Genomic DNA, 13,142 nt, shown 5'->3' on the forward strand with positions numbered 1-13,142 from the left:
GAGGATTCATGCATGTTTATGCTGAATTATTGATAATTGTGATTTGCACTTCCACTATCTGAGATACAAGTTTCCCTGGGTAGTAGCAGTGGCTAGCCACCACGTGCTCCAGGTTGAGACTTGATACTCTGGTGACCCTATGTCGTAAGTGTGGCCGGGCACTGTGAAAGACCCGGATGAGCTCGCCCCCGAAATATTCACCAGTGAGGGTGATGGATATGGATCATGTTTATGATCAAGTTTATAACGAGTATAACTCGTGTTGGGGATGCGCGACAGAGGGACAGTCCAATGGTTAGCGACCAGGACTTGTCGGGTTGGCTCTATAACCGACAAGATGATATCATCGGCCACTAGGGACACGCATTCATCATATGCATACTATGTGAATTATTTGAGATTGCCTATTTGACTGCATATTACTGTCAAAATGTCTTAACTGCTCCTATTTGTATATTCTTTGTCTGATATAACTGTGTTTGCTATAATATACTCCTGCTGGTGGTTGGGAGGTTTGAAGGAATCGGAAAGGGAAGTATTAGTTAGACTGAAGAATCTTTAGTCAGATGCCCTTATATGGTTTAGCTTGTTTATAAGCTTTGATATTATCTGGAGGAAGTTCTAGGATTGCCTTTGGCTTTCCTCTATTATTATGTATTATATATGTGGAAGCTGTTACCATGCTGGGGACCTCTGGTTCTCACCCATGCGGATTTTGTGGTTTTCAGATGCAGGACGTGAGGTTTCCCGCTGAGGCATGCTGGAGACTTCTAGATTTGCGAAGATCCTTTGTTCTCGGGGCTATGTTTTGGTTTATATGTTTTGCTTAGATACTTTTATCTCCATTAAATAATACAAACTGTGATGACTCCTCTTATGGGAGCTTTTGGAGAATAGGTTTTATGTATTTGTGTCCCTTTGGGTTTCCTTTGGGGTTTTCCTTATTTTATCATATGTATTTATTGCTAAGCTCGGACCGGTTATCTTTGCAGCCGGATCTTGAGTCTTGATATTCCTGTTTTTGACACTCCTTTGTATATATATAATCTCGCGTTGGTTATCCTTGTTCGTTACGTTATCGATCGGAGTGATGCGCTTTTGAGTTGCGGTTTTTGTTTACCCCTTTTTCTACAAAGGCTCCTAGTTATAATCAATCATTTATACTACTATACGTACTAAATTTTTATTTTAGAGGTCGTAATACCTTGCCATCTCTGAATTATGACTTAAGCATAAGACTCTGTATGGTAGGGTGTTACATGCAACGCTTAAGTGTTGGGGAGGATTCGTCATTTTGGGGTGTAAATTCTCTTTTCCGAACACTTTGCACTTTATTTTGGTTTCCTTTTACTATGTTTCTTGTAGATATTTGGAGTGTTTTTTTATTGTTGCATTGAACTTTCTTCTAGTATATATATATATATATATATATATATATATATATATATATACATCTTAGTTCATCCATAGTTATTGCATTATGCATTTTTGCATGGTATATATTTTATAGATAGAAGTTGTAATTGGGTGATATGAATATCATAGTACCTAGTTCAATTTTGTCCTAATTGTTCATGTTAGTTTTTAGTTGTTAAAAATTAGGAAAAGAACTAGGAAATTTTGCAAAAAAGTTTGCATCCATCACAACATACATACATATAGGAAATAATTTTAGTGAAAAACAACAAGGATTTTTCAAGAATTTTGATTCAGGGCACTCTATTGAATTGATTTGGAAAACTGTTTTTAAACTTGCTTGAATGTTTTTTTATGGGACATAGAAGAGTAAAGAACAAATACCTTGTGAGTTTTTGAGCTATATTGAGTGGTTGCACATTTTAACCACTAATTTGTTCATTGTGTGTTATATCTCTTCTATGATTGTAATCTTGGTTTTGCTTAATTCTTTATTTCTAAGGATTGATGTTTTGAATTGCATTGAGCATAATTGAGGCCATCTTTGATTAAAAGCTAACTTTACCCATATAGCCTACCCTTTGCATCTACTATTGTTAACCCTTTTGAGCTTTATTTACCCCATTGTTCTTGATATTAGCACATCACAACCTTAAGTGGAAAACCATAATTTACCTTGAATTGTATCCTTGATTAGCTTAGGTTGAGGAATGTGTTTCATTTAGGTGTGGGAGAATTTTGGAAAATATTAGTAGTGAATGAAAATGTTTGTTTTGGATATTTTATTGAAAATTTTGGAAAATGGGTGCACATTCATGTATCAACTTGTTTTAACCATATGCATTTGTCATAAAAAAATAAAAAAGAATATATATATATATATATATATATATATATATATATATATATATATATATATATATATATATATATATATAATATAGCAAAAAGGGGACAGAGATTTCCCCAAAAGAAAAAAATGAATAAGAAATGCATATGTATATTTGAATGGAAACTAAGGCATGAATGTGTGTGACAAGAAGTAATGGGTGGTTAGAATGCATTTCTTGTGGGTTGATTGATATAGGTTGAGTTGGATACTTGAGCTAATCAAAGATTCAATCCTTTAGTCCACTTAGCCATATACTCATCCTACCCTTACCCCAACCCCATTACAACCTTCTAAATACCTCATGATACTTGCATTCATGCATCATTTTTTTGTTGATTGTTAGATGAAAAGCAAATACTTGAATGCATGATTAGAGGAGACTTGAGTGATTAAACCCTAAACACCGAGTGGTTAGAGAGCATATACACCTAGTGAGGATTCGATCACTCAATTATATGATTCCATATCTTTTATCATGTATTCTTGCAAGTTGCTTCATTTTGATGAGTTGAATTAATTGTGTTCATACGCACAGGTACCAGTCGATGCCTCCATTAAAAAGTCACGTGGACTCGCGTTTTGGGGCTCTTTTAGCCCATTTTTGAAGGCTTGGATGCTGAAATCAAAGGCTATATGAAGGGGTAACATCTCATCTGAAATGGGAGGTTTTTCATTAGGTTTTAGTGAGGTAGAAAAACACATTAGGAGTAGGAGTAGTGTAGATTAGGAAATTCTCTCTTAAGTTTAATTAGGATTTGTAGCCTTTTATACTTCAAGTTTTGATTTGGGATTATAGCAATTTTATTGTAAGTATTTCTTTAAGTTTAGTTAGGATTTGTAGATTAGTAACAATTATGCTCACTTAACTAACTCTTCGATGTTAAAGGTTGACTTAGTGAGATTAATCCATCATAATTATCATAGTTGTGGTTATGGCAAGGAAGGGATTCCATAACTCATCCCAACCCAAGGTTCCATTTATGTTTTGAACCACCTTTTTCATCACTTTATAGCACTACTTGTCCATATTACATACATAGTTCTTTTATTCCTTTATTAGTTTATAAATTTCAATTTTGTCTAGTTCTTTTATGTCTTAATTATTTGCTTCTTTATTGAAAACACCCCTTTGCTTCTCACAACCAAAATTTTATGCACTTGTTAGTACTAGTTCCTAGGGAAAATAACTCGGGAGTCTAAATACTCTCGGTTAATTTGATTCGAATTGTGACAATAACTTGGATTGAATTTTGATTGAGAAGATCCATTGTCGATTTGGACTATACCCACAATGGAATTACTTATCTAGTTTTCTGAATTGGCATAATTCTCTCATCATCACATATCAATAAGGCCTTGTGCCTTTTGAGGAGTTTTCATCATCTAGAGTGAACCCCGCGAGGAGTAGTCTAATTCTTTTCTTGCCTTTGGGAAAAGACCTTCATAGAAGTTTTGAAGTCTCACCCACTCACTGAACATATCTGAGGGGCACCTCCTTATCAAGGCTTTGTATCTTTCCCATGCCTCATAGAGTGGCTCTCCCTCTATTTGTGTGAAGGTTTACACCTCTGTTTTCAGCTTGATGATTCTTTGAGGTGGGTAGAACTTGGCTAAAAATTTGTTCACCAAGTCATCCCAATTGTTGATGCTCTCCTTAGGAAAGGTTTCTAGCTATTGAGACACATTGCCCCTCAGGGAGAATGGGAATAGAAGTAACTTGTAGATGTCAAGATGCACCCCATTTGTCTTGACAGTTTCACAAATCCTCAAGAAAATAGACAAATGTTGATTGGGGCCTTTAAGAGGGCCTCCTCCATAAGAGCAATTGTTCTGCACCAAAGTGATGAGTTGAGGCTTCAACTCGATGTCGTTTGCATGAACATTCGGGGTGAGGATGCTGCTTCCATAGTGTCTAGGATTAGGGATTGTATAAGAGTGATGCCAAGGCATCTTAGGCTAGTTTCATCAGCCTTTTTCTTTTGTTTTTAGTAGGTTTATGCACTTTCTTGAGCTATAAGTAAGCATTTGGATCAAAAATTCATGTACACCTTGATTCACTCAAACATGGTTAAATTGATGCAATTTCATAAGATTTAGGCCATAATTACTTGTGTGCTAAGAATGATGCATATTCTCATGATTTTAGCAAGGCTTTAATGCATACATTGTTTGATGATAGGTGAAGAAAGACATGGAAGGAAGTTGAAGAATGACCATGTAAACAAGGAGGAGAAGCAACGTTGGTGGCCAAAGTTGGACCACCAACGTTGCCTCAAACGTTGGAGGGAAAGGCAGAGCAAAGATGTCTACATAATTCTTGTGCAAACATTGGAGGGAGCGTTGGTAAGCCAACGTTACTTCCAATGTTTTTGATATAATGTGCTTTCTGGAAATTGGAAAAATTTGTGGCGACGCGTACGTGTGCTATACACGCACACGTGGATAGTGAATTTTGACAATCACCGTGCACGCGTAGGTGACGCGCACGCGTGGATAGGCCAACGTTGGAGGGAACGTTGCCAGTCCAACGTTGATGCCAACGTGCGCAATATGAGCTCCAAATCTTGATATTGAAAAAGCGCATCGATACGCACGCGTATACCTCGCGTACGCGTTAGAGTGAATGTTGGTAATCCACGCGCACGGGTAGGTGACGCGCACGCGTGGATGAATCAACATTGGAGAGAACATTGCTAATCAAACGCTAATGCCAACATCTTCGAAAAGCCTTCAAAAACTGGAATTGGGGAATTTCCATCCACGCGCACGCGTCACTCACGCGTACGCCTGGATGTGCATCCTGTCCCCAATCGTGCACATGCACAGGCAGCGTAGACGCGTGCAATGGTAAATTGTATCATCCACGCGTACGCGTACGCGTGGACGAGCGAAGGTTGGCCCCCCAACCTTGAGTCAAACGTTGCTCAAAACGCGCAAAATCCATTTTCTCTAAAGAACGTTTGACTCAACATTTGCCCAAAAATGTTGACTCCAACGTTGCTATCAGAATGCACAATTGAGCACCTCTCTCCTCTCAACAGCATATAGAGCCAATCCAATCAATTTCAACAAAGGCCAAAAGCCCAATCCAATGACTTGAAGATCAATTGAAGAAAGTGTATAAATAGCTTAGAGTTTAAGTAAATTGGGGGGTTAGTCAGTTAGAAACCCAATTGGGGGAACTCTCTACACAATTCTCTTTTCTGAAAATTTAGTTTACTTCTGCAATGGACTTTTCTTTTTCACTTTCCATTTCCAGAGCTATGAATAACTAAACCCCTTTTATTGGGTTAGGGAGCTCTGCTGTAATTCAAATGAACAATAATAGTTTTTATCTTCTTCTTCTCTCTTTTCTTTTGATTTTGTTAGAAAGCTTTCGATCTTAATTCAATTGGATAGTTGTCTTGACAGAGAAGCTATTCATAATTGGGTTTCCTCTGATCCTTGAGAAAGGGATGAGGAAATCATGCTAGAAGGGCTTTCTCACATTGGATTAGGTTAGGGTTTGGATGGATATTGTGACATTTAATCCTTCCAATACCTTGATCTATGAATATGTGTGGTATAATTAGTGACTGAACATCATCTCTTCCCATGAGCAATTAAATAAAGACATTGGGCAATTGTTCAAGCTTTGAGAGATTGGTGAGCCAAGACATTGGAATCCAATCACCTAATATTGCCAAGCAAAGTCAATGAATTCATTGATTGAGGAACAGATGAAAATGATTTGATCCAGAGAATTCAATATCTCCTAAAACCCAGTGAATCCCATTTCTAATCTTACCCATTCTCATTTACATTCTGATGTTTACTTTGATGCTCAACAACCCTATTCCCTTTTAATTTCTTGCAATTTAAGCTTCTACATTTTAATTTCTGCAATTTCTCTTCTGCCATTTAATTTCTGTTGTTTACATTCAGTTATTTACATTTCTTGCACTTTAAGCTTCCTGCCAATTTAAATTCTATAATCCTCAATTCAATTTTGATTCAGTTCGACTAGAACAATTCTCCAATTAACGATGATCAACCAAACAATCCCTGTGGGATTCGGCCTTACTCTATTGTAAGTTTTTACTTGACGACAATTCGGTGCACTTGTCGGTGCAAATTTGTTGAGAGACAAGTTTTCGTGTATCAAGTTTATGGCACCGTTGCCGGGGATTAGTTTTGTATTGACAATTACTAAATTGGAGGATAACTAGATTGATCAATTTTCTTTTTCTTTTGTTAATTCAATTTCCATTTCAGCTGTTTACTTTTACTTTATGCAATTCTAAGTTGTTTTCTTCTATTTCCTTACTTTCAAACAAAACTAATCTACTAACTCACTAACTATTTGATTAATTGCCTTAATTGCTATAACCACACTTTTTCATTAACTGTGAAAATTTTCACTTGTTGTTTGCTGTCTATTTTGCCACTTGTATGACAGGTAAAAAAGGGACTTCAACCTCTTTTGACAGTAAACTAGAGAGAACCTTCCTTAGATTAAGAACGGAAGCAAGAGGCAAGGGAGTAGTTGGTAAAGAAGAATTAGAGGAGGATCTGGACGTTACTATGGAGGAAGAGGTCCAAAACCATTCTGGGGAAGGTGATGGGAATTACGCACCACAAGAGATGAGAGTGTTGGCCTCCTACATTAATCCCAACACAGGGAATTGTGGGAGTAGCATTCTCAAGCCAACCATTCAAGTTAACAATTTCGAATTAAAACCATAACGCATCACCTTGGTTTAAAATAATTGTTCTTTCGGAGGAAGTGCCCAGGAAGACCCCAATCAACACCTCACTACATTCCCAAGAATCTGTGATACAGTGAAAATAAATGGAGTTCATCCTGATGCCTACAGATTACTTCTATTCCCTTTCTCTCTAACGGATAAAGCATCCATGTGGCTAGAATCATTTCCAAAGGAAAGGCTCACAACTTGGGAAGATGTAGTGAATAAATTCTTGCAAGGTTCTATCCTCCATAAAGACTCATTAGCCTGAGAGCAGAGGTTCAAACATTCAGGCAGCAGGATGGTGAAACCTTGTCTGAAGCATGGGAAAGGTATAAAGACTTTACAAGGAAATGCCCTCCTGATATGTTCAATGAGTGGGTGCAACTACATATCTTCTATGACGGGCTGTCATATGAGTAAAAAAAGGCTCTAGACCATAGAGGAAGCCATTGATGTCATTAAAATAGTGGCTAATAATGAGTATTTCAATGCCTCTGAGAGAAGCAATAATAGAGGTGTCATGGAGCTGAACAACATGGATGCAATTTTGGCTCAAAACAAGATGATTGCCAAGCAATTGGCAGATCTCACAAAGAAGATAGAGGCAAACCAAGTTGCAGCAATCCACAGTCAACCATCAGCACAAGCAAAGTTTATCACAGAGGAAGAAAGTGACTGGGAACAAGCCAATTACATTGAAAATTCTTCAAGACAAGCACATGACCCCTACTCCAAGACCTACAATCCTGGTTGGAAGAACCACCCAAACTTTGGGTGGGAAAACCAATAAAACCAGAGCCAAGATCACATCCCCACAACTCCCACCAATTCAATAACTCAAACTACCAACAACCTAACCAAAGACCATATCAAACAACACAAAACAACTCTTCCCAGCCACCATACCAAACCCAAAAGAACCAGCCTCAACATCCCATTTCCAACCCACCATCTGAGGATATGCTATCCAGGATTGAAGCCATGCTAGAAAACCTTTGCAGGGAATCTAAAGTCATAAAAAACTTCAAGGAGGAAGTGAGATCCAATTTGCAAAACCAAGATGCTGCCATTCAAAAGCTTGAGGTACAAATTGGATACTTGTCCTAGCAAGCTCCTAGCCATAGCCCCTGTAGTTCAACCCAGATAAACTCAAGGCAGGAATGCAAGGCTATTACACTCAGGAGTGGAAAGAAATTGAAGGAAACCTCAAAGGAAACACAAGAACAGAGAATGGATAAAAACTCAAAGGATGGGGAGGAAGCACAAACACCTACACCCAACCCACTTCAAGAAAAAGAAGTTCAGAGGCCATACATTCCAAAAGCCCATTATCCTCAAAGATTAAAGAAAAGTGAAAATGACAGCCAATTCTCAAGATTTATGGAAATATTCAAAAGACTCCAAATCAATATCCCATTTGTTGAAGCACTAGAGCAAATGCCTCTCTATGCCAAATTTTTGAAGGAGTTGATGACTAAGAAGAGAAGTTGGAGAAATGATGAAACTGTGTTGTTAACTGAGGAATGTAGCACCATCAGCCATCAAAAATTACCTCAAAAATTAAAGGACCCAGGAAGCTTCGAAATTCCTTGTATCATAGGAGAAATCATAGTTAAAGAGGCCTTATGTGATTTGGGAGTTAGCATAAATTTGATATCCTTGGCAATAATAAAAAGAATGAAGATTGATGAAGCCAAACCCACAAGAATGGATCTCTAATTGGCAGACCGATCATTCAAATTCCCTCATGGAATAGTAGAAGATTTGTTAGTGAAGGTGGAAGACTTTATCTTCCCAGCTGATTTTGTGGTGTTGGATATGGAAGAAGAGGCCAAAGCTTCAATAATTTTAGGAAGGCCATTTTTAGCTACTACTAGAGCCATCATTGATGTCCAAAAGGGTGAACTCACCCTTAGGCTACATGATGAGAGAATGGTATTTAATTTGTTCAAAGCCATGAGTTACCCACAGGAATCAATAGGAGAATGTATGAGATTGGATGCAGTGGAGATTGTGGTGCAAGAAACCTTTGAAGAAGAGCTTGAAGATGTGACAGAAGAGGATTCCACATTGAACATTGAGGCTATAGAAATTCAAACAGCTGAGGTACCCATCTCAAGCGCAGTAGAAGAAAAGAAAAAGGAAAAAGAAGCACCCAAACTTGAATTAAAAGCATTGCCTTCCACTCTCAAGTATGCATACTTGGGAAGCGATAAAATTTATCCAGTAATCATCAATTCTACTCTTAGTCAAGAACAGGAAAAGGAGCTAATCAATGTACTGCAGAAGTATCAAGATGCTGTTGGATGGACCCTTGCTGATTTAAATGGGATAAGTTCATCCATATGCATGCATAAGATCCTGTTGGAAGAAGATTCTAAGCCTTCCATTCAAGCCCAAAGAAGATTAAATCCAGTCATGAAAGAAGTGGTGCAAAGGGAGGTCATGAAGCTTTGGCAGGCAAGGGTGATCTATCCAATTTCAGATAGTCCCTGGGTGAGCCCTGTCCAAGTAGTTCCCAAAAAGGGAGGCATCACTATAGTGCCCAATGAAAGGAATGAACTCATCCCTACAAAAACTGTCATAGGATGGAGGATGTGCATTGATTACAAACAGCTTAATGAAGCCACAAGAAAAGATCATTTTCCACTCCCTTTCATGGATCAGATACTAGAAATACTTGGTGGGCATGCCTATTATTGTTTCTTGGATGGCTATTCATGATACAATCAGATAGTAGTTGACACAAGAGACCAGGAGAAAACATCATTCACTTGTCAATATGGAGTATTTGCCTATAGATGCATGCCCTTCGGACTGTGCAATGCACCTGCCACATTCCAAAGATGCATGTTGTCTATCTTTTCAGACATCATTAAAAAAATCATTGAAGTCTTTATGGACAATTTTTTAGTATTTGGAGATTGCTTCCCTAATTGCCTACACCACCTTGCCTTGGTGCTAAAGAGATGCCAAGAGACTAACTTGATTTTAAATTGGGAGAAATGTCATTTTATGGTAACAGAAGGAATAGTCCTTGGCCATAAAATCTCTAACAAAGGCATAGAGGTGGATAGAGCTAAGGTGGAATTAATTGAGAAATTACCCCCACCTAGTAATGTCAAAGCAATTAGGAGCTTTCTAGGACAAGCTGGATTCTACAGAAGGTTCATCAGAGACCTTTTGAAAATTGCCAAGCCCTTGAGTAACTTACTTGTCTCTGATGCACCTTTTGTATTTGATCAAGAATGCATGCTGGCATTTGAAACTTTGAAGAAAGAGCTTTCCTCAGCACCCGTCATTACCCCACCTAACTGGGATTTACCTTTTGAACTGATGTGTGATGCATCAGATGTTGCTATTGGGGAAGTGTTAGGACAGAGGAAAGGCAATTTAGTGCATGTTATATACTATGCTAGCAAAGTCTTGAATGAAACTCAAAGGAATTACACCTCTACTGAAAAGAAATTACTGGCAATAGTGTTTGTATGTGATAAGTTTAGATCTATCTCATTGGATTTAAAGTGATTGTTTTCACTGATCATGCAGCATTAAAATACCTATTTGCCCAACAGGAATCAAAACCAAGTTTGATAAGGTGGATCTTTGACGATCGGATTCCTAGCGTGGTCTAGAATTTCGCAAATATGTTCTTGTTGAAATTATAGCTTCTAGACCGACAAAGAATCCTTTCGTGCAAAAGTTTGGTTGTCACAAGTAAAAACCCCTAATAAAATTGATAACCGAAGTATTTAAACCTCGGGTTTTCTCTCAAGGAATTGCAGGGAATTCGCTTATAATTGGTTATGGAATTATGTGTTTTGTGGTTTTGGGATAAGAAACAAGAAAAGTAAATTGCAGAGAAAATAAATTAATAACAATAAAAAGCCTTGACTAGGAGAATATTTAATCTGAAGTTCTATCCTTGTTGGATTTTTCCAAGATCAGTTAATAATTAATTGTTGTTTCTACTGGGTTATCCCTTATCTAATAAAAGAAAGTTAAGTAGAAACCAATTTCTATTCACAAGCCCTAATCCTCTCCCTTGGGAAGGATTAGCATTAGTAACTAGTGACCTGGTCAACAACTTCCAATTACCAATTAACTCTTGAGTATTCCAACTCAATGGTCTCAAATATTAATCAACTCCAAAGCCAAGTTGGGAGTCTATTCAGTTAACATGAATTCCATTTTCATAAACTCATAAAAGAAGTAAAAAGGGAACATGGTAATTGAAATTAAATGGAAGCAATTAAACAAATAATATAATTAAATGAAAAAATACAATGGAATAAGTGAAAATATAAGAATCCTAAATTAAAGGGACATTGAACCTGGAATCTGAGAAGAAATTGGAAGAAGAAATCCTAAATCCTAAAAACTTAGAGAGAGGTCTAGAATCTACATCTAAAACCTAAAATTATGAATAATGAGTGTTGTATCATGAATGGATGCATTCCCCCAGTTTATAGCCTCTAATTTGTGTTTTTTGGGCCAAAAACTATGTCAAAAATAGCCCAAGAATCGCTCCCAGCGATTTCTAATACGTCCAGCACGCAGTAAAGTCACGCGTACGCGTGGATTGAGTTTTCTCCAGGTCACGCGTGCGCGTGATTCACGTGTGGGAATCGCCTATTTTCAGGGTAGCTTTGGCAAATTATATATCGTTACGAAGCCTCGGATGTTAGCTTTCCAACGCAACTGAAACCACGTCATTTAGATTTCTGTAGCTCAAGTTATGGTCCATTTAAATCCAAGAGGTCAGGTTGGACAGCTTTAGCAGTTCCTTCAGTTTCTTGTATTTCTTCCACTTTTGCATGCTTCCTTTCCATCCTCTAAGCCATTCCTGCCCTGTAATCTCTAAAAACACTTAACACACATATCACAGCATCGAATGGTAGTAAGAGAGGATTAAAACTAGCTAAATTAAGACCAAAGAAATATATTTCCAATCATAGCACAAAATCAGGAAGGAAAATGTAAAACATGCGATTTCTATGAATATGTGTGAGCTTAGCGGATAAAATCCACTTAATTAAGCACAAGATGTACCACAAAATAGTGGTGCATCAATCTTGTTGCTGCAGGAATTTAGATTAAAGACAATAAGGGAGTGGAGAACAAGGTAGCAGATCACCTGTCCAGGATTCCTTGTGATGATGGAAGCACACACAACCTGGATATAAATGGATGTTTTCCTGATGAACAACTAATGTTGGTTCACAAGGCACCATGGTTCACAGACATTGCAAATTTTAAAGCCACTGGGGAGGTGCATCTGGAATTTAACAAACATCAGAGGAGAAAGCTCATTAATGATGCTAAGTATTTCATCTAGGATGAACCGTACCATTTCAAGAAATGTTCAGATGGAATACTAAGAAGATGCATCTCAGAAGAAGAAGGAAGGGAAGTCTTATGAAATTGTCATTGGTCTTGCTTTGGAGGACACTTTAGAGGAGAAAGGACTGCGGCCAAAGTGCTGCAGTGTGGCCTCTTTTGGCCCACTATCTTCAAGGATACAAAGGAATTGGTGCAACACTGCAATGAATGCCAAAGAGTAGGGAATCTACCCAAAAGAAACGAAATGCCACAACATTTCATCTTATAACTTGAATTATTTGATGTATGGAGGATTGATTTCATGGGACCATTCTCAACCTCATACTCAAATAAATATATCTTGGTGGCAGTGGACTATGTATCAAAATGGGTGGAAGCCATTGTAATTCCAACGAATGATAATAAGGTGGTGTTGAATTTTCTCAAAAATAATATCTTTAGCCGATTTGGGGTACCTAGAGCTCTTATCAGTGATGGAGGAAGCCATTTTTGCAACAGACCATTAGAAAGTCTCCTCCTGACGTTACCTCCAACGTTTTTTATATAATCTTCTTTCTGGAAATTGGGAAAATTTGTGGCAATGCGTACGCGTGCTATACGCGCACGCGTGGATAGTGAATTTTGACAATCCACGCGCACACGTAGGAGACGTGCACATTGATGTGCGAAAAACGATCCGACACAAAACTCACCGGCAAGTGTACCGGGTCGCATCAAGTAATAATAACTCACATGAGTGAGGTCGATCCCACAGCGATTGA

At 37.9% G+C, this 13,142-nt stretch overlaps 1 non-coding gene across 1 annotated transcript; it reads right to left on the minus strand.

Moving 5' to 3' along the window:
- Nucleotides 1-7,299: 7,299 nt before the first annotated feature.
- LOC130983512 (small nucleolar RNA R71) lies at nucleotides 7,300-7,406 on the minus strand. The gene has a single exon (XR_009087497.1). It is a non-coding gene; the product is annotated as a small nucleolar RNA R71 (small nucleolar RNA).
- Between the last annotated feature and the right edge of the window lie 5,736 nt (nucleotides 7,407-13,142).

This window comes from Arachis stenosperma, chromosome 5 (genome assembly GCF_014773155.1).
Source record: "Arachis stenosperma cultivar V10309 chromosome 5, arast.V10309.gnm1.PFL2, whole genome shotgun sequence".
In the NCBI taxonomy this organism is placed as follows: Eukaryota; Viridiplantae; Streptophyta; class Magnoliopsida; order Fabales; family Fabaceae; genus Arachis; species Arachis stenosperma.